Source organism: Gadus chalcogrammus, chromosome 21 (genome assembly GCF_026213295.1).
Source record: "Gadus chalcogrammus isolate NIFS_2021 chromosome 21, NIFS_Gcha_1.0, whole genome shotgun sequence".
NCBI classification, from domain to species: Eukaryota; Metazoa; Chordata; class Actinopteri; order Gadiformes; family Gadidae; genus Gadus; species Gadus chalcogrammus.
The window spans coordinates 3,870,921-3,898,581 of record NC_079432.1 but is presented as its reverse complement, the minus strand read 5'-3'; the positions used below and the strand labels follow the sequence as shown (position 1 = coordinate 3,898,581).

General features: G+C 44.2%; 1 protein-coding gene across 1 annotated transcript in view; it reads left to right on the top strand.

Annotated features, from left to right (window-relative positions):
• The window catches only part of baalcb (BAALC binder of MAP3K1 and KLF4 b), a 72,850-nt gene that overhangs the window by 15,911 nt on the left and 29,278 nt on the right, over positions 1–27,661 (top strand). The window lies entirely within an intron of this gene.

The following is a 27,661-nucleotide window of genomic DNA, read 5'->3' as shown; positions in this document are numbered from 1 at the left end:
GGCGATACACAGGCTGGAGCTGGATCTACCATGAGGTCACCTGTTGACAATACTGTGACTGTTTATTTATGGTTAACCATTCCTTTAAGAGGCCCTCGAGAATTGGCAAAGTAGCAAGGATACTTTATTGCAATATAAGTGGAAGTTAATTGGATTTTAAACCATAAACTATTTAGTTTTGCTAAATTGTTTCACATGCAAAATAATAAAATTTGAACAAATGGAGAATGGAAAGGTTTGAAACAAAAGCAGCTGTGTTCAATAATAATAATAATGGCAGCAGTAAAAGGCACAAGTTTATTTAAACAATCTCTGTCACTCCCCCCTTTCTCTCTCCCTCTCTCTCTCTCTCTCTCTCTCTCTCTCTCTCTCTCTCTCTCTCTCTCTCTCTCTCTCTCTCTCAGCCCTGCCAGGCTTCATCTAAAATTGGCATAAGCAGACGTCTTTGTCTTTGGAAAATGTCTGCATCATTCCCCTCGTCTCATTCTCCTTGTGGCTTTCTGAAAAGGGCACGGGTTATTACGGCGTATGAGTCGTCCCCTGTCTGTCCTAAACCTGCCTGTGTGGGGATGTTTGGGCTTCTACTGGACCAGCTCCAGGGTGGCTCAGTCGTAGTAGTGCTGGTCCCCTCAGTGTGTCTGAGCCTGTCCACATAAGGCAACCAAGCCTCAACTCTTGCTGTCTCTCTCAGAGCAACAAGCAAGTGACAGTTGGACCGTCTCTGAATGGAACATTAGGCTCAGTGTGTTTCTTTTACCGAGAAGAAAGTGTAAAAATTGTAGGTATGGGAAATCTTTTGTTAGCGAAGTGGTGTATGGTTTAAATACATATTGAATATGTGTATTCATTGTTACATAAAATATGAACCAAAAACATACTTTTGAAACCTTTTTAGGAACACGAAATGTCATGTTCTTTGAAGTCTAATGCCCAGGAGAACTGGTGCTGAAGACAAGAAGCATCTAGTAACTGATATCTGATACCCTCCAGGTCCAAACAACATATTAAAGTTGAACGGTTGGTTTCCATTCATATCTCAACCAATCAGAGCTCAGTAGGACAAACATGATAAAGACATCAACAACTGTGTTCTATAAATAAGACCCTGTTGGAGGGCTTCAATCGCGTGACGCAGGTCATGGTCGTGGGCCCTGCCCCCCTCCCGCCCCCTCCCTGGCCTCGTCACGTACCTTAACCCCACCAGGTGCACGGCCCAGGTGCACACCCTCAGATCCACTGTATCCATGACAACAAGGGCCCCAGGAACATAGGGGAGGGAGGCGTGCAGGGTCAATGAGGGTTTAAGTGGGGAAATTATGTTGGCAGTGCATAATGGTAGTGTCAAGACAGGGGGCGACGAGATCCAGGGAGACACACACAGGCGTGCACACAACCACACACACACACACACACACACACACACACACACACACACACACACACACACACACACACACACACACACACACACACACACACTATATATAAGTATGCGTGTTATTGTGCATACACACACACACACACACAGGGGCCCCACTACACATACACAGACACACACACAAACACAGAGGCCCCACTACACATACACAGACACACACACAAACACACACACAAACACGCACACACACACACAAATTCACATGCACGCATGTACGTACACACACACACACACACACACACACACACACACACACACACACACACACACACACACACACACACACACACACACACACACACACAGACACACACACACACACACACACACACACAAACTATCGTGCATAAATACAAGCATACTCAAGCACACACATACCCACACTGAATAATTTCTAAATCAGAATCTGTCATCAGATTATGAACTCACTTTAACACCATGGAAATGCGTTTTAGTATTGAGCGTTGTAAAAACTCCTTAGTGGTTATCACACTTTCACAGCTGCAACAAGCCAAAACAAAAAAAAACTAAAACTTACCTGATTCCAACTTTCCACCGTTTTTCCCAGTGCAGTTAGATCCACATTTAACAGAACAAATAAAAAGGAAAACAATGCAACCGGAAAGAAGGGGGGTGGGGGGGGGGCTGTTGTTATTCTCGAGCACAGAGAGCTAATACCCAGGCTGTTCCCTTCTTCATTTGCGAAGGAGTACTGTGGACAAACTCACACACTGTAGTCAGGGGTTGGCCAGGGAGGTAGGCTGCCTTAGAGCCCCCGTTCTGCACCATGGAGGGGGGGGGGGGGGGGGGGGTGGCGTTCAGTGGAGGCTGGGGCTGCCTGGAAGTCAATGCTTTCTTTCTTTGCAGTCGGAAAAGAGGTGGGGGGGGGGGGGGGGCATAATGGACTCCACATCTGTGTGCTCGCACGGAGGACAGATGTGGTGAGAGGTGCTGCTGAGGTGTTGGGGACAGAGCCGAGTAATCATCTGGTGTAGACGTGAGAGTGGAGGGAGACGGCATGGGATAAAACCTGTAGTAGTATTAGTAGTAGTAGCGGCAGTAGTATACAGTTAGTATAGTAGTAATAGTAGTAGAAGTAGTAGCAGCGGTAATAGTAGTAGTAGCAGTAGTAGTATACAGTTAGTATAGTAGTAATAGTAGTAGTAGTAGTAGTAGCGGTAATAGTAGTAGTAGCAGTAGTAGTATACAGTTAGTATAGTAGTAATAGTAGTAGTATGAGTAGTAGACATAGATGGTATAAAATGTATTGTAGTGGCAATAATAGTAGCAATAGGGTTGTAGTATTATAATGAACTGTATATAGTACAAATGAGTCATTCGATTATATTTATTTAGTTAGTTTACATTTGTGTTTTGCTACACGTTTCTCTGCAGTTACCATTACAAATCAGTGTAATGACCCAGATTGCTCCAAGAACCACAGCACATTTGCATCTCAAGTCCCCGTTCGCACAAAAAAAACCTGTACAAGCCTATTTGTCCAGGTGCTCAGTAGTAGGCCTCCCGGGCCTGTCTTCTCACGCTGTGCAGCGTCTCTCCAGGGCTGGAGTCTTCCTTCAGATCCAAACAGATCCTCCCTCACCCTGGACAGACGGTGTTCCTCAGAGCTTACACTGGGGAACGATGCTCTCATCCCCCTCTGGCTCAACACATGCTCGGCCAGGACCCTCCATCATTCCTCCGAGGAAAGGAAGTGACTGAGGGAGGGGGCTTTAGTTTGTTTTGTTTTTCCGTTCGAGGTCCGAGCGAAGATCCTACGGTAGATCTTGAAGGTTAAACTGTTTACCGCGACCAATGAGCGATGTTGTTACTTTAACTTTGAGTGCTGTAGAAACAACAAAGTCAAGAGGGAGATTTCCGACGTAGATGTATGATGTTTGTTTTAATTTTGTATGTATTTATTCTCCGGAGATCCATATAAATCGACCTCTGACCTTCTGAACGACTCATTGCAGTATGTAAAACGACCAAGACATGTTTGCTGACTGGTTATCGCCTTTTCTATCTGTCAATAATGTAAATTAATATAATCAATCGATAGAAGCGGGGAAAATCATTGGTGGTTCCAGAGACACATGGTGCAGATAACCCTGACTCAATCGTGTGGCATCAACACATCTTGAAGAGGAACCTTTGTTATGGACATAAAAAAATAACCGTCCTATATCAGAGGGTATATCCTATATCCGTTGGTATACGTACATATACTATACTGTATCAGGAGGTATTTATGCTATATCCCAAAAATATATAGTCTATATCAGAATATATATTCTGGATCATAATACATTATCTATATCAAAGTTCTATATGCTACAACTGAAGGTATATTTATAACCTACATCTGAATGTATACATTAGACATCAGAGGTTAAATATGCCCTAACTCAAGGTATATTTATAGCTTGCTTCAGTGGGAGTGTGCAGTGACACCAGAATGTGATTCAGAGAGGGAAGGAGACTGTGTTTGGAAGCACAGATATCAGCAGCCAGAAGAACATGACACTTCCTACTCTAACACCACTGAACAGCTCGCTTTTCCATTCGGACTAAGGCATAAATTATCATGTTACATAAGTTTTCGCTGGGTTTGCCTTCAATAACCCATGTAAAACCTGACATTACAGTAAAATAAAATTATAACAATACTGAAAGATAACATTTTCCACATTTTTATTTTCCCATCGCGGCCGGGTTGCCATGTTGAACCCGTGCCCTGCCGGGGCGACGGAGCCAGAATAAAGTTATCTTGGCCCGTTGCTGTGGAAAATGGAAACGCTGGTATGGCCGCCTTTCGGAAACTAAAGCAGAGCTTGGTAGCCTCATCTCTGGGGCTGCTACGGGTCATCCGGCTGCAGGCGAGTTGTCTCTATGGCCATGTGCCCTGCAACAACAACAACAACAGACGCCAACCACCGCCAAGCCCGGAGCTGAGGGAAAACAGAGCCATCGTATGAGTCAGCCAACAGGAAACGTGAACGCCCCGGGTTCACGTCCAATCCCTGATCCCTCACCGGTGGCACTGCTCCGGAACCACGGAAATACCCGTCTGTATCAGTTTAAACCCGCGCTATAGCATCCTCCTGGCTTTGTCCTTTGGGTTTAATGTGGTTAAATACTCTTGGATAGACATGAGTTGTGAGGTGGGACGGAGAAAATGAAATCACGCTAACGGGATTAGCTCCCTCATGGGATTCTGAGGGGGCAGCGGTGCTATCTAATTGGGAATGACCGCGTATCTCCATCATCTTAAAGCGATGTCATCGCTCGTTAGTGAGGAGTCGTTGGTGATGACCACCTGTCCGAACGGGAAATTAAAAAACGACGGAAACAGATGTGAAGTATTTTTCCAAAATGTCGGCCCAACCAAAGAAAAACTAGTTGTTTTTTTCATCCTCGACAGTGGATTGAGTCACTAAACATCTCCGCAATAATACACTGATTAGTGGAAACAAATGACAACGTCTTCCATGTAAACAATCCCTCTGCCCAGAAGGAGGATGCGTCCGCAGTAGAATTGATTCCTTCCCTCCGGAGCCGTGGCGTCACAGGCTGTGAAAACACGGGGAGTGGAAACTAGTTTCCTAATCAGGAGGAGCCTGTCGCTTGGGCCTCGTTCGCCTCGTCAGCATCTCTTCTTCTCGTCTTCTCTCTGGCTCGTCTGTTCTGCTCTCCCAGCCCATGGGCTCGGCTCCCAGGGGGCACAGTGGGTTCGTGTCCCCTCCAACTTCTGACAAACATGAAGTTGTCCCCCTTAATATAAAATATATATTTATTAGAAGCTGACTCGACTTTTAAAACACTGTTGCATATATGATTGGCGCATTATACCGCTATTCCTATACACAGAGAATGAATGGTGCTGCATTTATGGCTCTGTAAAATAGGTAAATACGTATAGTGATGGTCTAAAAGTGTTATATAATATATCTTTTAAGCAGCTATTAATGGTCTGTTAAAGCAGATAATTTTATACACGTCGGTGATATTATTGATGTCCCCTCCAGAGAATACCACATTTACCACATACCCACAATTAGAGAACAGACTGCCTTTAATCAAAGACAATTTTTTAACATGGCAACATGTCGGACAAAAGAACTTTGAATACTCCATAAAAGTTTGCAGTCCCTCCCTCCCTAATTCGTAAAGAGATGTGCACCCTTGCTCACATCACCGCTGGTCTGATGAAACATATCACCGTGACGATATTCCAACGGCTGCGTTCGCTTTCTGGCCGGTTCTGCTAGCGATTTACAAAAGTGTTTGGAATGTGGAAGGATTCACAGCTGGAGAGGAAAACGAACGAGCAACGCTTTGATCCTGTGTGCGTCTGCCTGAGTGTGTCTGATGTACCATAGATCAGAAGTCAACAACATCATTGTGTGTGTTCAAACGGAACCACTCAACCTTGGAGAAGAATCAAAAGACGTCAAACAAAGTGAAATTAATACAGACAGTATCTCTCCGCACCTTGGTATTTACTTAGAGGGGTCTTCTTACTAGGGGGGGGGGAAACACACTTCCTCCTCTGTGGAGACCGGCTCCTGAGGTAATCTCAATTGCTGCTCCTTACCCAATCACAAACGCACAAATCAAAGAAACCCCCCCCCGCTGGTCCACACCATGACCACCGCCTGACAAAAGTAGGTTTTTAGGAGCCATTACCGCAGCACTCCTTATCTCGACACTTTAAAGCCATTAAAAAGTAGGAACCCCGGTCCGTTGATCAATAGCCGGTTCCTGGTTCCCGTGGGAACCACAGGGGTCCAATCAACAGGCAAGGAATGCGACGGGAGGTTTCTTTCATCCGCTCGTCCGCAGGAAACGAGCGTGCCTCCCTCAGCAGGGGCTACCTCCTGCCCAGGTGAGGCCGGGCGATAAAGGGAAGAGCTGACAACGTCGCTGTCAAAATAAGATACCGCTCCTCAGGCTCTGTTTGTTGTTCTCAGTGAGGTCCCGGGATAAACTTTTATTTTGAAGGATTTATACAAAGTTTGTGCCTGCTTAGATTTGATTGGATCAAGTGTTGTTTGTTTGATTCTGACTTTGATTTTAATAAATGCACAAAGCCTCAGAGCTGCAATTAGCAATTATTTAGCTTGTCCCGAGGTGTTGTGATTACGTTGCTTTTCCATTGAGTCTCACGGTTCTCATGCCGTCAGCGGGGAGTGGAGCACATACATGAGGACCGTGAGACTCAATCGAAACACAATGTAATCAAAAGAGAGTGCGACGAGCAGGAATGGCTGTTTGTGGTGAATCAGGCCCTCTTTCTCCCCCTTCATCTCTCTCCCTCTCTCTCTCTCACTCTGTCTCTCCCTCGCTCTGTCTCTCTCTCTCTCTCTCTCCCTCTCTCTCAATCGCTCGCTCTCAGTCTCTCTCTGACACTCTCCGTCTCTCTCCTTCTCCCTCTCTCTCTCTCTTTATCTCTCCCTCTCCTTCTCTTTCCATCTCTCTCTCCCTCTTCCTCTGTCCCTCACTCTGTCTTTCTCTCTCTCCCTCTTCCTCTGTCCCTCACTCTGTCTTTCTCTCTCCCTCTCTTCATCTCCCTCCCTCTCTTTCCATTTCCCTCTCTCTCTCTACCTTTCTCTTTCCGTCTCTCTCCCAGGATCTCTCTCTCTGTCTCTTTCTCTCCCCCTCTCTCTCCCTTTCTCTTCCTCTTTATCTCTCTGTCTTTCTTTCCCTCTCCCTCTTTATCTCTCTCTCCATCTACCTCCCTCTCTTCCTCCCTCCGTGTCTCTTTCTCTCTCTCTCTCTCTCTCTACCTCCAATAGCCAGTCCGTCTGTCTGACCTTGCAGTGAGGTCTTCGGTTTTGTAACTGTTTCTCTGGAGTAGCAGACAGAAACTACCACCAAGGAAAGGTAACCAAGGAAGGTAATTGGAGGAATCAAATCAGGATGGTGGGGAATACTACCTTTTAAAGAGAACTACCTTTTTTGTTAAACCACTTCTAGTCAAGGTCGATTCATCACGGTCATCAGCCCTGAGATACGTCCAATATCAAAGACATTGTGAAGTGGCATTCACACTTAGCCTAGCTAACCATAGCGTGACGAGTTTCCAAATGCTGTGAATAAATTGCAGGGTAAAACGTGAGGTCCATTCTTTCGGGGTTTGACCACGAGTCGTGGCGAAGTCGCCCAGCGAGCTAGCTAAGTGTGTGTTCCTGCGTGGCGGCCTTTATTCACTCCGAGCAGAGTGGAAACTCTTTAGGACATTGGTTCTCAAATGAGGAGGATGAAAACCATTTTGTGCCCGGGGAAGTTTCGTTTATTCGGAAAGTGACGAATAAATGTGGTCACACTTTGTTGAATAAATTCACAAGAGCCTTGTGGGAAGAATAAGCGAAAAGGGTTGAAAACATCAACAAACCTTTCGTGGTGTTTTAGGCCTTCCATCAGGCAGCCTAGTTCCATTTCTTTTAATTTTTCGCTGCCTCATAAAGTCTTGAAATACGCCTATGCCTATATTTGTGGTTCCCTATCTTCTGCTCTCATTGTCTCGGGCGTCGTGCTTCCCTCTCAGATATCCATACTCCTGAATATTGTTAAAAGACAGAGTGATGAGACCTCGAGGCAACAATTATTTTAAAGCTACTGCGACAGACGTCAGTCCTTTCAGCCCCTTAAAGTCGTAGAGTCACATGCAAATGAACACCGGAGCTGTGGGACTCATCATCTTTAATAAAAACCAAAACATAGACACATTTCAGGAGTTATTTTCACTCACAGTCAATTCTATGTCTCTCTCTCTGTCTCTCTCTCTCTCTGTCTCTCTCTCTCTCTCTCTCTCTCTCTCTCTCTCTCTCTCCCCCTCTCTCTCCCTCTGTCTCTTCCTCCCCCCTCTCTCTCTCCTCCCCTCCCTCTCTCTCTCTCGTTCTCCACATTTATTCATAATGAATAAATGTGGTCACACTTTGTTGAATAAATTACCACCCTGTCAGGGTAGTCTCTATGTAAAGCAAGAGTTTTCAGCCCTTCTGTGTCCTTAATGGAGGAGTATGTCATTCAGAATAGCTAAAGAATCACTACAAGAGAGGCATTCTGAAACTGGAAGAGGTCAACGTGTTTTATTATCACTATATATATATATATATATATATATATATATATATATATGAAACTATATATATATAAACTGTGTATATATATATATTTATATATATATATATTATGCCACGTGCAGTATGGTTAATCTGTGCATTGAATTCTTCTCACAAGGCTATTGGGTCACAAAGTCTGCTACAGAAATCATAAACAGAAAATGTTTCGATAAAATCACAACTTTGGTCCCGTGTTTAGCTGGTAAATTCACTCTCTGTATCTCTCTTCAATTCAAAGTGCCTCACACATGCATGTTATGGTTGTGCTGTGGGATAAAATAAAAAAATTCAGGCACCTACCCAGAGGACTTGATGAAAATAAATGTGACCATTGAACCCGCCACTACTCTAGTTTAGCCGCCTTTTTGGATGGATGAGCTGGTTTCAACTGGCATTGAGATCCCCAAATTTGCCTTGGGACTGGGCGGAAGCACTCAAGTCCTAAATTGAATTTGAAACGTTAAATTGACTTTAAAAATGGGGGCATGGGCAATGTGTGCCAGCCAGGAAACCAGACACCCAGACACCAGACAGGAAATGAAATTAGGGCGCCTTACAAGATCCCCAGTACAGTGGGATGGGTGCAAGCCCGGTCGTGACTCACAGCCGTTTGTGAGGAGGCTTGTTGAAGTGTGCTTTAAGGGATTCATGACATTCAGATATGTTCTGTTGTTGCTGTTGCTACTTCCTGTTCTCATTTTGCTACCAGGTTTGCACATGTGCAATTGTCAGGCGTTCGGGCACACACACTAACACAGACACACACACACACACACACACACACACTCACTCACTCTCTCTTTTATCCTAATAATATCTCTCTCTCTCTCTCTCTCTCTCTCTCTCTCTCTCTCTCTCTCTCTCTCTCTCTCTCTCTCTCTCTCTCTCTCTCTCTCTCTCTCTCTCTCTCTCTCTCTCTCTCTCTCTCTCTCTCTCTCTCACACACACTATAGCTCTCTATCCCTACCGTGTGATTTCTCCCTGACATTTTATATTTCTCTTCACACAGACAATATCGCTGCCTGTAATAGGAGGTTAGAAGTGTCTTCAAAGGATTACCTCCTCTTGTTTCCTACATTGTCGAACGTTAAGTCAGTCAGCAGCGTCCATGTTTGCGAAATGATTCACAGTGTCTTCATGAGGTTAAAGGCTAAAGAGTTCCAATTCCCCACTTGGTGAACTGTACTACAGTAAAAGTTTAACCTTGGAGCATTAAATAATTAATGGAACAGTGATGGTAACTGTTCATCATCATTACCTCATAGTTTTATGTGAACACACATTCAATGCTCTGATTCATCTAGGTCAGGGGTACTCAAGTAGAAATGATGAGGGGCCACAAATTTATTTTTCAGTGACTCAAGGGGCCGGTCGGTATACGTGTGACTGAGGCCGATATATGCTCTGTTTTAGACGTAACGCGTAAGCACGTAAGATACATAACCCCCCCTTGCGCGGTAAAATATCCCCCCTTACGTGCTTAAGTGCGTCGGCCAAAATTCCTGACTATGCGACTAAAACACTACGGCCCTACGCAGCTCGCAAAGACTGTGATTGGCCAGCTAACCACATCCTTTCAGGAGTCTCACATTTCCGGTTTTACAGCATAATAGCGCCATTTTTAAAAGGCTGTGACAGAAGCGAATGAAGAATTTTGAAGAAGGAGAAGAAGAAAACACAAGAACGAATTATGATAATTATAAATATATATAGGCCAGCGATTTCCACTTCCACGCCCACAGATTCGTTCGTTGCTCCCCCTACTGTTCTGGCGGAGAATCCCCTTGCAACACGCGCGATCCTTAAGGAATCTTAAAGGAACCGTAAATCAAAACTTGTCTAAAACAAGTCCCTTGTGTAAATTACGTGCTTACGTCTCTGCGTCTAAAACGACCCTAAATCGGCCTTGACTGCTGCTGAGATGGACTGTCTGCCTCGAGTTTGGGAGGGCTGGAGCGGTCTGTGGGCTGGAGTGCTATCTGTTTATCGTTGCAACCCCCAGCCTCGTATTGAGATTGTGGCGCGCGGTTTCAAAATAAGAGCGCCCAGCATTTTTTTTTTTTTTTTTTTTTTTTTTTTTTTTAATAATTAAAGAAACTTTTCAAAACAGCTCGAGGGCCATTAATAGACACCCCGCGGGCCACTAAAGGCCCGCGGGCCGCTACTTGAGTATGACTGATCTAGGTAGTTGGCAAGTCTGGCGTATCTATTCGGTCAAATTCAAATGGATTTATTCCCTGCGTGTGTCGAACCAAAACTCAAGAGAGAGGACGGCTCTGAAGGTATTTATCACACGTAGGAACCAGTTGGTGTGCTTTGTTTCTGTGTGTGTATGTGTGTGTGTGTGTGCGTGTGTGTGTGTGTGTGTGTGTGTGTGTGTGTGTGTGTGTGTGTGTGTGTGTGTGTGTGTGTGTGTGTGTGTGTGTGTGTGTGTGTGTGTGTGTGTGTGTGTGTGTGTGTCCAAAACTGATGAGTGATCAACCTGCAGATTAAAGTAGAGCTCCTACAAGAAGTAATACCTTAGACTCCACTGAAAGTTACTGTGTGTGTGTGTGTGTGTGTGTGTGTGTGTGTGTGTGTGTGTGTGTGTGTGTGTGTGTGTGTGTGTGTGTGTGTGTGTGTGTGTGTGTGTGCGTGTGTTTGTCCAAAACGTGTGAGTGATCAACCTGCAGGTGAGAGTAGAGCTCCTTCCCCAAGTAATACCTTTGACTCTGCTTAAAGTTACTGTATGAGCTCTCTGTGCTCGAGAATGTGCTCCCTGTGCCCCTCCCATTTCATTAGCTCTGGTAAATGTACTTAACTGCACTGGGAAAACTGGAAAGTTGGAATCAGGTAACTTTTTGTTGTTTTTTTTGTTTGGCTTATTGCCGCTGTGAAAGTGTGATTGCCGCTAAAGGGTTTTGACAACACTAAACACTAAAACATATTTCCGTGGTGTTAAAGTGAGTTCACAAACTGATGTCAGATCCTGATTTATAAATTATTCTTTGTGTGTATGTGTGTGCTTGCATGTATGTGTATGTATGCACCATAGCATGTGTGTGTGTGTGCTTGTTCTCACCTGGTCATCCTGGTTATCGAAAGTTATCTAGAGAATTAATTAAATTGTCGCTGACTATTCACAATATGTGTGAATAAAAACACTTTCATGAGCCTTGGTTTGGACTTTTATCAGTCGTTAATCACTCAGTTATCTCTCATATAGGAGAAACTTTCAATGAGCAATGTGCTTATTTTTATATTGTATCATAGCATGCTTGTTAGCTAGAGATTGCATCTAGCTAAGCTGTCACGTGCTAGGTGCCAGTGTTGAGAGTAATGACGCTTCTAATCTATAACTACCATCACTGAAGCCATACGCCTTATCAAACCTATGTGATATGTTCTGTATCAGTTTAGAAATCTATCTATCTATTCCCTCCATTTCAGGAGTAAATACACAAACACAAATCGCACAAACCCGTGGCAAAGCGGAAACAGCCGCAAGAAAGCTACATCCTAGTAAAAGAAAAGGTTAGAGCCGTGATTGTTAGAGGAGGATTCAGTTCAAGGAATAGAAACGCACAATAAGTCTTCTTGGTTTGCATTTAAAAACCCTGTCCTTCAGCACAAAAGGACACAATGGCCCGATGCATTTGTTCATTCCTTCTCTACCGATTCATCCTGTCTACGCATACCAATCTGTGAATGTTAAACTCTGCTCCGAACTCAAGCTGCGTTGAAGTCCAGAAGCCTTTTCCATCTCGCTGACCCCATTAACCGGTCACTGTTCCTGGACTGTCTCGTCTATAGAGCGTTGTCAGACAGTGTGTGTGCCCGGGTCGTCCTGGGCAGGGTCAAGGGCCCAGCCCAGGACAATGCTGGCTCGTTCCTCTCACATTACTTGTGCCTGGTTGCAAAACATGCTGATGGCGTGGATTTAAGGCAGGGTCAAACGCTGTTCGTTCCCGTCTCTTTTGGATCAGATTCCATCATGTTGGCGGCTGGGAACTATCTATAGCTTTATCCATCGAGGGCTCAGACCATGACAGAGGATGTATGAGAAAAGTGCATAACAGTCATAAGTTTAATTCGATATGGGGGTGCATGCGGGGTACCCCTTTGTTTTTCTGCTGATTTAAGTTGTTTGTTGCTATGACGCCAGCATCCCTGTTTTCCATGAGTGGTACCCATACGAAATGAAACAGGGTGATGCTCTTTGAAAGAGGCGATCTGCCCGCCCCCCCCCCCCCCCCCCACCTCTCTGGGTGAAGCTCAGGTCAAGGGCGTTTCAAGGTCAGATGCATCCGTTTCGTTCCACCTGTAAGTATTGACAACAGGGGATCGCTGGGGCGCTGTTTGCTTTCCCTCCTGACTGTCGACCGACAGACGAGAAGGTGCAGAGTCTATATTGACCCATTCGTTAAAGCAATCATGCCCAGTTGTGCGAATCGGTCACAGCTGGCTACAGAAAACGCAATTGCCATGTAGGGTACTTGATAAATAAAAAGGTTGTGTACTATTTGTGCAATATATTTCTGATAAAAAACAATGATTTCATTCTGAAGCAATCAATAAAAACAGCATGTAAGCCTTATGTGTGTGTGTGTGGGGGACGGGGAGGGGGGGGGGGGGGGCTGGGCAATGTTTAGACCTTCAACAGAATAACACCTTGAGCCTGCGGACATTGTTTGAGCGCTCGGGGTAACCGATTTGTCCCCTCTGCTCATTTGGATATGGATTCATCTGACCCGCGTGTCGAGGAGGCGAGAACCCAGGCTCTGGCTTCAGCTTCAGTGGTCAGACACGTACCTCGAAGGCCATTCCAAGCCTTTCACAAGCTTTTCATAACTTTATGAAAAGCTTGTGAAAGACCCAACCATGACATGGTTGTGAAAGACCCAACCATGTCATGGTTGGGTCATCGCTGGCCCTACCCTGTCAACGGGCTTCCACTGCCTCCTTTTCTTCTCTTGAGGATGTTTTTGTCTGCATTTGCCTTTATCTAGGTCTAGGAGATTCACTCAGCATCCTTTGGATGTCCCGTTCTGTCAGGGCAGGGATATCCGTAAATATAAATCGTTGCACAGCACACAGCCAACCGGAAGGTTGCTAGTTCGATCTCCGGCCCCTCTGAGAGTCATGGTGTCCCTGAGCAAGACACCTAACCCTAACTGCTCCCGACCAAGGTTAACACCGCCGTTGGTGTGTGAATGTGTGTATGAATGGGTGAATGTTATGCAATAAGGGGCCACTGGTTAGAAAAGCGCTATATAAATGCAGTCCATTTGCTGCCAAAGAACGTTCGCTTTAAAGGGCTATGTGCAGGTTAACCGGAAGTTTTGATTAATCGGTACATAAAGCACTTAAAATATGTATATCATTTATAAAATGTCTCCAAAATAGTGTTAAAGTCCAGTTTTCTTGGCAGTAACGGGTGTTTTCTAACGCCATTCGGCGATGACGTCACGTTGGGGAGACGTGGTGGGAAGGTAGCCTCAACCTAGTACTAGAACTATGGGGTCTAAGAGGTGGCAAGAACCACAAATAACATGTATGATGGCCCACAGCCGTATAATTTCGAACCTGTCAGACGTGAGAGGGCGAATGAGGAATTGCCGAGAGCTGATGGCGGTCAAAGCCAATTAAAAGCATGGTCAGAGGAGAATGAGTGGAGAGTTGCTTTCATTTAGCAACGCAGCAACGAGCGCTGGAGCTGGTCAATGAACAGCAGTGCATACAATAACGACACCTTTATTTACTTTTACTTTCAGTGAATAGCACCGAGTTTTCTTTATATCTAGTGACAGCGATTGTGTCGTTCAGATAAGTACCGGTAAACTATGAAGATCTAGAAATAGAAGGCATAATGCAAGCTATGGGCTACCCTGCCAGTTCCACCTGTGAAAACCTCCCAGATGATCCCTAATTAAATCTTACCCCCGACGTTGTAACCAGATTTCCGATTAGTTATCCCACGTTTTGATGGTAGCCTACTAGCTCTAGTAACAACATCTTTGCCCACTGTTTATTTCTAAGCTTTATTTTACCCAGTGTGCGAAATACCCGTCAATATTCGGGGGTCCCCATCTCCCGATTGTTGCGCAATATGATACACATTTTGCAGTAGGCCTATAACATTACAATATCTCATGGATGCAGGACAATTAGTAATTTAGCCTACTTGACAACACACACACAACACGCACACACAACACGCACACACACATGCACGTTGATTTATAACAAGAGGCAAAGTTGAGCATTACAATGCAAACATGACAAAAATTGGCACCAATCTGGCGCACTTAGAAGAGCAATCAACTGAATAAATGGCAGGTAGCCATATACACGCAGTCAGTGCACTTGCAAATGAGTGCCTGCAAGTATGACCGATCGTGGTGTGACATTACATAACCATCAATCTACCGCAAATACGACCAGAGAGATGTACATTGAACAAATACACTAAGCACATCGTCCAACCCGGCGGATGCTGACAGACAGCCCACAACAAGCCAAACATCACCATGGCCGTGTGCTCTCTCTCTCACTCTCGCACGCCTGTACACAATCACTCCAACTTATCCAACTCCAAGGCTAGGCTGCTTCACTAAGCCCCCAACTAACCACAAGGCCTTCATAACCATGCAGTATGCCGAAGCCGGAAAGGACACACGCACAGTCGCACACACTCATCTTATGCAAAACAATCCGTTTTATCATCAACATTCGGTCACTGCAAAGATTTAAAGACTATCCTCTTACCATAAGTTAGAATGGACCGAAAGTGTGTGATTGATACAGTCTGGTTTAGCTTTCGCTTGCTATCCGTTTTTAGTTTGTATGACTCATGCTCAACATTACGTCTTTCTTCTGTTAGGCGCACATGGCTTTTCTGCATACGTGCACAGGACTGGCTGGCTCCGCAATGCAAATAATATAACATATTTAATTATCTTTCTGTCTGTCTGTCTGTCTGTCTGTCTGTCTGTCTGTCTGTCTGTCTGTCTGTCTGTCTGTCTGTCTGTCTGTCTGTCCGTCCGTCCGTCCGTCCGTCCGTCCGTCCGTCCGTCCGTCCGTCCGTCCGTCCGTCCGTCCGTCCGTCCGTCCGTCCGTCCGTCCGTCCGTCCGTCCGTCCGTCCGTCCGTCCGTCCGTCCGTCTATCAACGCATGTTTTAATGTGATGTATTTTGTGTATGTCCAGTCAGACTTGTTGTCTCCCTTGTTCTGTGTGGTCTTGTAGACTATACTGTCCTGTGTGAGCCGAATCACCTATGAATTCCTGACGACTAGTCTATCTATCTATCTAGACTATTACGTAATTAACAATTATTCGCCGAAGGCGAAGTGAATAGTGGGGAATAATTGTGAGGTGAATAATTGTTAATTAAATGTTTTAGTATATACTACACTTGAACACTCAAAAAATAAACAAGATAACACTTTTTGCCGGGATTTATTGGTTTTTATTAGAGTTTATTTGTTGTTATTAGCGGACATTTTGCGACGAAAACATTATCAAGTTTGAGATTTCAATCATGGGATATTGCCCAATATCCCCAGACAGCGAACCAATCAAATTGCGCCGTCTAAGGAGGTTCAAGTATAGCATATACTAATTATATATAATATCTATGTATTTATCTATTTATCTGTATAATCTGCTGAACACTCTCTTATTAGTCTCTACTCTCAAGGGTCTCAATGCGGCTTAGGTCCGTGTCTCCCCAACGTGACATCATGCAATGCATTCTGGGGGAAATGAGAATCAATTGTAAACCATTAAAATAGTACCTACTTTTCGTATTACATTCTGTTTAGTGGTACCTAACAACATTAAATACAATTGGATAACAGTTTAAATCTTTATTCCCAACAAGCAAATTGCAAAAATTCATTGGAAAATAAACCCTGCAACACGGCCTTTAACTTAATTTGATACGTTTGTTTTCACACACAGAGCCCCGAGACTGCACTGTTGTGGAGCTGATCTTCTGCAGGTATTCTTGAGAGCAGTAGGCCTACAACCCACACGTCTCTTTCTCTTTCCATCAAAAGAAGGTCATGATTTGAGGCCCATTGAAGGAACGTCAATAGAAACCCTGTAAGAGTAATGGCTCGGTGGTCAAATATGACCACCCTTCCATCTGACTCGTACACCTTTTACAACTAGCGGTTAATTAAGTCGTTGGCTTACCCCACTGATGACTTTGGGGGCCAAGTGGTTGTCACTCGCACATCCGTGGATATTAATCCATAAAATAGACATTTGTCCGACATAAAGCTTTTAATCTCTGTGTGGCGTCGTATCTGAAGGGCGTGTTCGACAACCTGACCTCGTGTGCTTGTGAAAGGCGCTTTGATCGAAGACAAGTTTGACTTTGTTTCTCGTTCGCGAAAGAACAAAGGTTAATTAAACCCATAATTGTTTCTGGTCCTTTTGTTTAATACTGCTATTTCAGTCACAATTCAATCTATTTTTTAAAATGGAAAGGTCATGACAAAGTTAATAGGCCTGCATGAAACAGAATACGACAAACTCAAAACCAAAAAGAAAAATGTCATAACACAATTGCAAATTTATTGAATGCAATAATCACTTATCCAAGAAAAAGTAGTTGTTTTCAATCTAAATAAGTAAGTATATTACAGAGTACAAACTTCCCAAACAAAAGTTTGTATTTGTAGTTTGATTCGGCCTCCTTTCCCCTGTCATTCTTGAGACAACCATTTCAACTTCATAATGTCTTAAATGCCAGAGCACGCCATTTAGATGGAAATATGTGCTATTGACAGAGCTATTGTTGTGTGGGCCCAGCCGTCTTTGCCACATTAAGCTGCTCACAGAGAGTGTATTGTCCCCAGAGCAGGCTTAGACCATGAGTAAACTGTACGGGCAATTCCCCAGTCCCGGTTGCGCTCTTGTTGTGAAAACGCCACACTGCTTCACGTCTCATTGACGGATGAAGTCATTTGTGTGTGTGTGTGTGTGTGTGTGTGTGTGTGTGTGTGTGTGTGTGTGTGTGTGTGTGTGTGTGTGTGTGTGTGTGTGTGTGTGTGTGTGTGTGTGTGTGTGTGTGTGCTTGGTACCTGTCTGTAAATTTGAAATGAGGCACGGTTGACAATTTTAAGGATTGAGTTGGTGTACGTCAGCATGGATTTAATATGATGAGTAGCAGGTAGATGCTTATTTTTTATAGTGTGCAACTGGTGCTTCATTAACAACTATTGTTACTGGCGAATTGGTAAGGCTTTTCAAAGAGAAAGGAAAAGATTGGGACAGGGCTGAATGTGTACGCAAGTGTACAAGTACGCTTCTCGTCTCTCCATGGTTCATTTCAGTTGAAACTTTCACCCAAGTCTGCTTCTTTGTTGTTCTTGCAACTTTCTTTGAATTGTAAAGAATACACAAATGCAAGCTTACGTTTTCGTTTTTTTTCTGTAATCTTAAGCACTTGCTCACACAGGCACACACGTGCAAACCCTTTAAGGTCCTCTTGTCTTGCCCTCTTCTTGTTTCTCTTCCTTTAAGTCTTTGTGTTTGTTTGTGTTGAAGGATTGAAAAGACTATTATTCACGCACAAGATACATGCTTTAAACTGCATTTTCTTGCGACTGCGGTAACAAAAGAGGGATTAGCATTGAAAAGGTTTTGTAGCGCACAGAAGGCTTTGTGAGGGAATCCAATTTCATTCGAAATGAATTTCATTATTTATAATGTCGTTTTTACTCAAATGTCGATACAAAGTCCCTATATCACAGTGTGCAATAAGGCGATTTATAGCACGGTTTGACGTGTCTCGGACCTAGATTGCTTGGATTTTCTCTTGGCCGTTGCTGGGCTTGTATATATCTTGTGAATCGTTGTGAAGGTGGAAGTGTGATAAACTAAAAGTTAGTGGATTCAGGTGATATATGATTCCTAAAATGTGTCGTATTGTTTTGTTGCTTGTTTTTGCTGAAAGCCCAAATTGATAATCGAATGTGTGGGTGTGTGTGGTTTATGGCCTGTTTCAGCATCCTCACCTGACCCAGTCCGATCGGACCCGGACCCGGGTGAGGCTGCTTAAACCAGCCGTAATCCACACACACTGCCACATCGACCTACCTGAAATAAAAACAGAGCCTGTGGACATGCTAATATTATGGAAAAGGTTTCCATTGTTTGTGTGTGTCTGTGTGTGCGCGTGCATGTGCCGGCCTGTGCATGTGTGTGTGTGTGTTTGCCATCTGCAATCACGGTAAGTATTTGTAGCCATATGATAAATAAATGAGAATTTTCCCCGCAAAATAATATGAAGCACATGCCAGCGATACCCAAGTAATGATGTGGGAGGGCGGAGGGAAAAAAGCGGGGAAATAAAAAATGGAATTGGAAACAAATTAAAAACGTGCTTAACTGAACTGTGTGTATGCCGGTCTAAGCCGGGGCCGTGAGCAGACGAGATGGAGGATCCAGTTTGTCAATAGCAGCAGGGCCATGGGTCGCCCACGTGTGTAACACGAAGAAAATGACACAAATAATTGGGGGCCGCCGAGAAATTAGATTCGGCTTGCTCCTTCCCGGTTATCTTGTTCATATCAACACACCCGCAACGGGTTTAATATTGGCAGACAATGACAATTTGTTTATTGGAACGGGGGTACGCACGTCATCGCCCGTCATCGCACGTCATCGCCTCTCGTGTCTCCGTGTTAAAACCTTATCACATATTCATCGCGTTGATGAGAAACGGGACGAAGGCTTAGCGCGGGAGAGTCTTGTTATCTAACCCTGCCCAGCTGTCTGGTAGCCCGAGCCTCTGATATGTATTCTGGACATTATGATCCATCCTCCCTCCTGGGTTTAGCATCGACTCAGGACCTCTTAGCTCTAAAAAGCCTTGCGTCACTTTCACTTACATTCAGGGCATTTAGCAGACACTTTTATCGAAAGCGTCTTACAATAAGTACATTTGTATGAAGATATTCATAGAACCAAGTGCCAAGCAATAACAATTGTTAGGTTAACCCATTCCCTGTATACAACAAGATAGCTAGGATAAGATGCTGCACAATGCTAAGTACTCTTTGTAAGTGCAAGGACTTACAACGTACAATAAGTGCGTACATTAAGTGCCAGGACGTACAACATACAATAAGTGCGTACATTAAATGCCAGGACGTACAACATACAATGAGTGTGTTAGAGGGGTTCCGGGGGGTTTTGGGGGTAAGGGGGAGGCTATGCAAAGTATAGGTGGACCCTGAACACTAGGTGGTCGGTTCTCATTTGCTCGCTGGATTGTGTTATTTTTAAACAGGGTAGTTTCAAACTAAATCAGTCAGCATAAATTCGGTGTAATTTAGTGTCTGGTGTCTGGCTTGAAAGTATCCAGTGGCAACCACGACTTGGACTTTGGAGACATGGTCTGTCAGAATTGGAGGCTGAATTTCATCATAATATGCAGTATTGCACAAATGATGTATTTCAGAGCATTAAACATGTATTAGCGCACTCCTTATGAATTTATCGTTCGTTTGCGTCATTCTGCTTCTATAAGTGTGTCATTCGTTGTGCTGGTGCAAAACATCAGCCGAATACTAAAACAAAGATGTATTATTGGAGCAATCACAGCCCTTATTATTTGTAAGCTGTGATAACACTGTCGAAGATAATTTAAACTTCACCATAATGGTTTGGAGCCCATGTTTATGAATGCATTAATCTCTGTGATGGTATCATAACAGTAATTTCAAAGTCTGTTGTACAATAATGAATAATCAAAAATAATAATGAAAGCATTTGTTTTAAAACAATTTCAATAAGCCTCTGACTTATAATATGTGATGTATACATATATACATATATATATATATATATATATATATATATATATATATATATATATATATATATAATAAACATGTGAGTTTGACGACACATTAAAACCAGAGTACGTTACTCAACAGTTTTCTTTATTTGCTTGTTTATGTCTGTGTTTTCCTAACGGCAAAACAAATAAGTCTTTGTAAACAAAGGCCAGCGCAGTTACCTTGTCGTGAAGTCACTTCATTAAAACCAACAGTCCTGAAAAGTAGCGGAGGACATTAGCAGCCAGCCACCTGCTTCCTGTCCGAGCAACCGACCAATCAGAGTGTGAAATGGCTTCCCGTTCCAGTAGCTGACCAGCTAGCCGAATCGTGCTGCTAACTGCAGAGAATCTTTTACAACTGTCATTGACCCTAACAAGGGACTTAATTAAATATGGCTTCAACAATCTTTATGTCACACAGTGAAATAGTGGCTTGCTAAAAAATGTCTCTCACATTTTGTCATTCAATCATGGACCTGATTTAAGTCATTATTATTCGTAATTGTAGGCCTATTTCCCCATAAATACTTACATAACTTTCATACATACAAAGTCTGTCAAGCGATTAAAATATTTAATCGTGATTAATCGCATTAATGTCATAGTTAACTCACGATTAATCGTGATTAATCGCAAATTATTAAACGACTGCTTTGAACAAATGTCATTTGAACATAGCAGTCAGGCTACTGCTTCTTTGTTTTGAGCCAAAGAAAAAAAAAAAAAAAAAAAGTTTTTTTTTTCTTTTTTTATAAAATAATTACGTTAATCGCGCGATACATTTTTTAACGCCGTTAAATTTGGTTTGCGTTAACGCCGTTAATAACGCGTTTAACTGACAGCTCTAATACAAACATACATATACGTTGGTCACAGGAGTAATATCTATCAAAAACTGTTTTGGACAGTTGAGGTGGACAAACTGGTTATGAATCAAAGGGTGACAAATTTAAAACACAGAATCCTGAATATACTTCTCTATTCCTGACCCCAGTGGATGTACCCCTTCCTCCTCATATGGAGTCCGGTTCACCCTCACCTTCATCAATCCCTGAAGACGTTTGTACCAATTGACCCAGTGAACTCAAACCGGGGAAACACGGGCTTTAGCACCGAAGGTCCCGGGGTTCGATCCCCCTGATGTGCAGAACGCTCCGTTGCTTCGGATGAAAGGTGTCTGCTGAATCGGTTAAAAAATTCAGCAGAAACCTTTGTCGACGGCCAGGCTGAGCGCAGGGGAAGAACCTCAGTCCACGAACGTCCACACGTCCAAACGTCTGACGCCTCCCTCAGAGGGCAACCATTAAAGAACCGACAGTAAAGACACCTTTTAAAACGCAACACCCGTCAAAGAGAAACGTATGGGGTGCAGATAAATCAAAGCACTGAACGGACCACATCAAAAACAACCCCCCCCCCCCCGCCCCCCCCCCTCCTCGCGCCGTCCATCTAAAGGTCGTTAGATGAATGGAAGGCATCTGTTTGCAGTTTGCCGTAGTGACCGAGGCGTCGGGGCATGCCGCCGGGGGCTGCTTTGTGTTCTGCGCCGGCGAGGGGGAGGAGGTTCACCGGGGGGAACGGAGTGACTCAGTCCGTCAGCTGCCCGGACCTCGCCAGATAAAACACATGACATCGATTGGCCCCTGATGTGATTACAGCATCAATTTGGAAGCGCCGTTGCTGTCTTAGCGGCTAAGCTCTTACTGGCCCATATTAGCACGGCGGCGGCGGCGGCGGCTGCCCAGAAAGTATTAAAATGTGTTTATGTATGTTAATATACAATTAGTAGTGATGGATAATCAAGGCCCCTGCATGTGATGGGAAGTTTTCTTTGTGCTGTAAATATACATTTTTAAATGTTTAAACAGAACCCAGCTGCACACTCACTTTAAAACTGTTGTAAAGCAGCTGTTGAAACGTCAGGTTTTAAATATGGTTGTCCCGGGAAATGTTGAATAACCCTATTTTCACGCACGTAACACAGTTCTGTCCGTAAATATATGATTATTTCATTTATTAATACATTCTCAAGGAGAACCACTTGTGTTTTTTTACCTATTTCAACCACCCAGCGCTGTCTGATTGCTTAGAGCTCTAGTCTAGACTAGAGAGTTGATAAAGTCACTTTGTGAAGTAACTGGGAGGAATACAAAAATGACTCCTTTTGTGAGCAACAGAGAATTGATTATTAATATTATTACTTGAAGTATGAGATAGCGTCACGTTATTCTCAAACTATTCATGAGCACCTGCCTCGTTTATCTGAATTTTCTGTCCCTCTTTCCCTCTGCCTATTCTTTTCTCTCTCTTTCCTCTCTTTTTTCTCTGTCTCTCTATATCTGTCTCTCTTTCCTCTCTTTTCTCTCTGTCTCTCTTTATCTCTGTCTCTCTTTATCTGTCTCTCTTTCCTCTCTCTCCTCTCTGTCTCTCTTTATCTCTCTCTCTCTCCTCTCTTTTCTCTCTGTCTCTCTTTATCTCTCTCTCTCTCCTCTCTTTTCTCTCTGTCTCTCTTTATCTCTCTCTCTCTCCTCTCTTTTCTCTCTGTCTGTCTTTATCTCTCTCTCCAGCTTTCCAGCCTCGTTCTATTTTTTTCCCTTTCTTTTTCCTAATCCCTTCTCCCTTCCCTTCTCCCCCCTTCCCCTCCTTTCCTCCTCCCTCCCTTCCCATCTCCCTCCCTCCCTCCCTTCCTTTGTCCTTTTTTCCTACTGTGCTTCCCTTCCCTCGTTCCTTCCTCCCTCTCTCCCAAGCGTCATGGACGGCGCTCTCACCCCGGCGAAGACAACTAACCCTCTAGCCGCCAATCAACCAATCCTCCCGCCCTAACGGATGGAGATCGACTCCATTCCACTAAGAGCCGTAGCGCTGCTGTGTACCTAGCATACATCTCAGGTGAGCACACACCTCTCTATCCCGGCTCGCCCTGTCACGAGCACCACCTGAGAGGCAATGAAAAGCCAGCCGCCGAACTGACGCAGTGGTGGAGTGAAAGGAGCAGAGGGTTTATGAGAGGGTTTATGGTTTAACAAATACTACAGGAGCAGGGTGCCTCCAGGTGAGTGAGGCAAGAGTTTCCGGAGTGAACTTCTCATGGAAGTGTGCATGCACTTTTAGACACAGACACATTTAGCACCCAGAGGTCCTAATGATGGTCGGTGATCGGTCAACTGTCAGGGCTTCGCTAAAACTTGCATGATATATTCACGGACTTGAGGACGCATGTCTGTTTTTAAGTTTGCCGTGGGTAAGAGCTTGTATTTGAATGTAATTTGTTAGAAATGGCATAGACAACAGTCTATGCCACTCAACAGTGAGTGAAATGTGCTGTGATAATAATATCCACTTTGGGTGTGTACTGCCCCTTCCTCTGGGAGATTTGAGACCACTCCTTCCTCATTTCTGACCTATCAGGGCACCTCTTCTGTGATTGGTTCGGGGAATCCATCATGCCTGTCAATCACAGTTAATCGAAATGCAGCACTTGTTACAGTTTTTCTCATTCATTAGTTCATTGCATAAGTCTTTACATGCAAAATGGTTGAACAAGTTGTCATAATATGTCAAGCATATTTCTATACATTTCCATTAGACTTTTTTTCTAAATCTGTCCTGAATTGGTAAATTCAGGACAGGTGAATCTTGACTTTCTCTAAAGAAGGGAAATGTGTGAAGTGTTAGATCAACCAACGATCAACCAGTTTACTGGAATAGCTCAAAGGTGTATCTCCTGAACCAGGAACTGGCAAGTATATATATAGCTGGAGCACAACACAATGTTACATTGTCTGAGAATTTGTGGCCCAACAGACAGGAACGTCAGGAGGTGTAGGATGACTGCACTGTAATTCCTACAGCAGTGCATGTACAGTTTACTCTACGGAGATTTTCCTATGTTCACATTTCTTGCAATGACATGGTCTGTCAACAAATTACAGCACAAACAGTCAAAGCTTAAATGTGAATCTTGTCCAGTCTCATGCAATCAATCTCCCACATACACGAAGGCGTAACTTACAATTTACAATAATTGTCTTCAAAACTTTAGCCATGGTTTACATCAGAACATCCTTCCAGAGTACACTGTTATATTGACAACATGACTAAGCAATTTGACTGTCTTATCCGTAGACATGACACAAGGACTTGTCATTTTGATGACACTGACATGTTCATCGACACAGATATTTACTTTTGAGAAACGAACTAAGGATTTTGAGCAAGAGAAAGTTATTGGTCTTTCTTGCAAGAAATCCATGGTGTTTTGCTATTTGTACGAATTATTTTGAGAAATGCACTTACTGTTTTGCAAATTTCAATTCTGATCTGAGAAATGTACCAAAGCGACTGAGAAAAACTGTAATAGTTGAAAAACACAGGGAGGGAGAGAGCAGAGAGGGAAGGGATGTTTTTGTGGTTGTTCATTACTCACGGTGGGTCCGTTCTGCTCTCAATCTCCTCTACAGCTCTTGAATTGTCTCTATGCACCTTGAATCGATCGATACGAATCAGGACATGACTTCATCAATGTACCGTGAGAACGAATGAGAGTAGGGCTATCACAGTGTAGATATAGACCTAATTAAAGCTAAATACTAGGTGATAAAGCTAAAGACGAGTGATTCTGTGTCGGCTGTGTCGGCTGTCCCAAGGCCTCCTAAATCCCTCCGTTCACTAAAAGTACACACAAAAACACATTCATCGGTGACGCAATCAATAACCGTCTTGTCTCTTTCCTCTCATGCATTCATTCTCGTCCGCTCTGAACGGCCAAATTCGTTTATATGAAACTGTTTATCAATTGTGTTAGTCGATCCCGCACATCAAATTAGCAATTAGCATCGATTTCTTTGTCGATTCCTTTCGGGCGGGACTGTAAGATATGAAAAAATGAAGAAGCAGCTCACCCACCACTGTATTCCCCCACATCACCCTATCTATATATCTATGCATACACACTGTATAAATACACACACAATGACTGAAAGAGGTCATGCTTAGCCTGGGATTGACGGACAGGTCGCCACCCAGTGTGTTGGATGGAATCACGGCCGACCAAACAAACGAGAACTTATACCATAAATAACGAGCGGAGCGTCACGCACATAAGAAGGCTGCCTTGCTCAAGGTTACAGCCCAGCCTTCAGCCCAATCCACCACCCCCCCCACGCCCCACCCAGTCACACTAAGGGTCATAATTCAAATCCCGATTGCCATCACATTTTATCCTGTCCTCCGTACTTGAGGGGAATTGTGTGCCAGGCATGCTGATGGTCCAACGTCCAAGTTTATTCATATTTCTTTTTCGACCTTTCATCGTCTGAGGAAAAGTATTTTGGACCGCGCACAGGTGCATCACTCCACATCCCATTATACAGAGGCAGGCAGCGGCCAATCTCATTGGTTCTCAACCATGGGGAGAGTGAGAGAGAGAGAGAGGGAGAGAGAGAGAGAGAGAGAGAGAGAGAGAGAGAGAGGAGAGAGAGAGAGAGAGAGAGAGAGAGAGAGAGAGAGAGAGAGAGAGAGAGAGAGAGAGAGAGAGAGAGAGAGAGAGAGAGAGAGAGAGAGAGAGAGAGAGAGAGAGAGAGAGAGAGAGAGAGAGAGAGAGCAAGAGAGAGAGAGACAGAGAGACAGAGAGACAGACAGACAGACAGACAGACAGACAGACAGACAGACAGACAGACAGACGGAGGGAGGGAGGGAGAGAGAGAGAGAGAGAGGGAGGGAGGGAGGGAGGGAGGGAGAGAGAGAGAGAGATGGAGGGAGAGAGAGAGAGAGAGAGAGAGAGAGAGAGAGAGAGAGAGAGAGAGAGAGAGAGAGAGAGAGAGAGAGAGAGAGAGAGAGAGAGAGAGAGAGAGATGGAGGGAGAGAGAGAGAGAGCTTTTCATTCAATGACAACTGGAAGGAAGACACTTGAGACACATAATCAGGGACTTCTTTTGTCCCGATGCAGACGCTCTCTAACAGATAAGTGACTGATCACAATGCCGCGGTGCGGGTCCACCAGTCTCTGTCCCCTTCTCCTCCCTGCACGATTGTTTCACAGTAATGATGGCAATCATGACCTCAGCACTCTCTGCTTCTGTTGTCTATGATATCCCGTTGGTTAAACGGGGAAAACAATATCTTGTCTATCCCCCTCAGCAAACAGGTTTTATGATCTCATACTGAAGATCCCCTCCTACCTCTGTGACCATATGATTTGGTGCCAGTTTACCTGCCCAGCCCAAAGATACATGCATCTGCAAAAGTCTCACCCGATACCACAAACAAGAACTTTCCATGTCTCAAATCCTACTGTTCACTGGGCTTCTTTTTTTTCTAGGTTGGTCTGCAAGGTTTCCATGCAACATGTTTGTAAGGCAATGCAAGATACGTTTATTTATGAAGCCTTCTTCCAACTCAAAGGCCATCTGTGCGTTACAGGCAGGAGTCACAAAGAAAACCACACAAAGGACAGCCATGAAAAGGGGTTAAAGCACAATATTTTCCCGAAAACAAAACTTTTTTCCCGTACTTTTTTATTCATCCTTTATTTAACCGGGAAGCTACCTCGAGATACAGAATGTATTTCTCGGCAGCGTCCACAGCGAGATAACGTTCGCTATTAGCGGTAGCCTCACTGTAGCGCTGCGCTGGAGCCTGGCTGGGCTGGGGAAGGCCAGTGCCTGGAGGGACAGCATAATGAGTCTGGGCCCCGGCTGCTAGCCCCGCAGATTAAAGCTATCATTTCATTGATCTGGCGCTGGCGCTACGTACGCGCGGTGCAGGACACCCAGGGCCGGAGGGGCACCGGTGACCACCGTCCTATGAATTATTCAAATGGCAGACTAAGCACACGACTCCAAAGGGCGCCATTAAGCCGTTATGGGTAATACAAGATACACATATGCTTAAATACAATGGCTTGAAATAATTTGATTAATCACGGCGTACTTGGCACTGTACTTAGCATTGTGTAGCGTCTTAACTTAGCTATCTTTGTCGTATACGGGGAATGGGTTGACGTTAACCTAGTGATTGTTAGTGCTTGGCACTTGTTTCTACGAACGTCCTTACTGTACCGACAGCGATATATATTGTTGTTTCTCTTTCTTCTGACAAATGTACTTATTGTAAGTCACTTTGGATAAAAGCGTCTGCTCTATGCCCTAAAAGTAAATGTAAATGTGAACGCGATGGTGCCCCCCTCCCTCATCTCCCTGTGTTGGGACCCTCCTTGTTATAACCCAGGGGGGGTTCTGCATAGCGGCTGGATTCGCCGT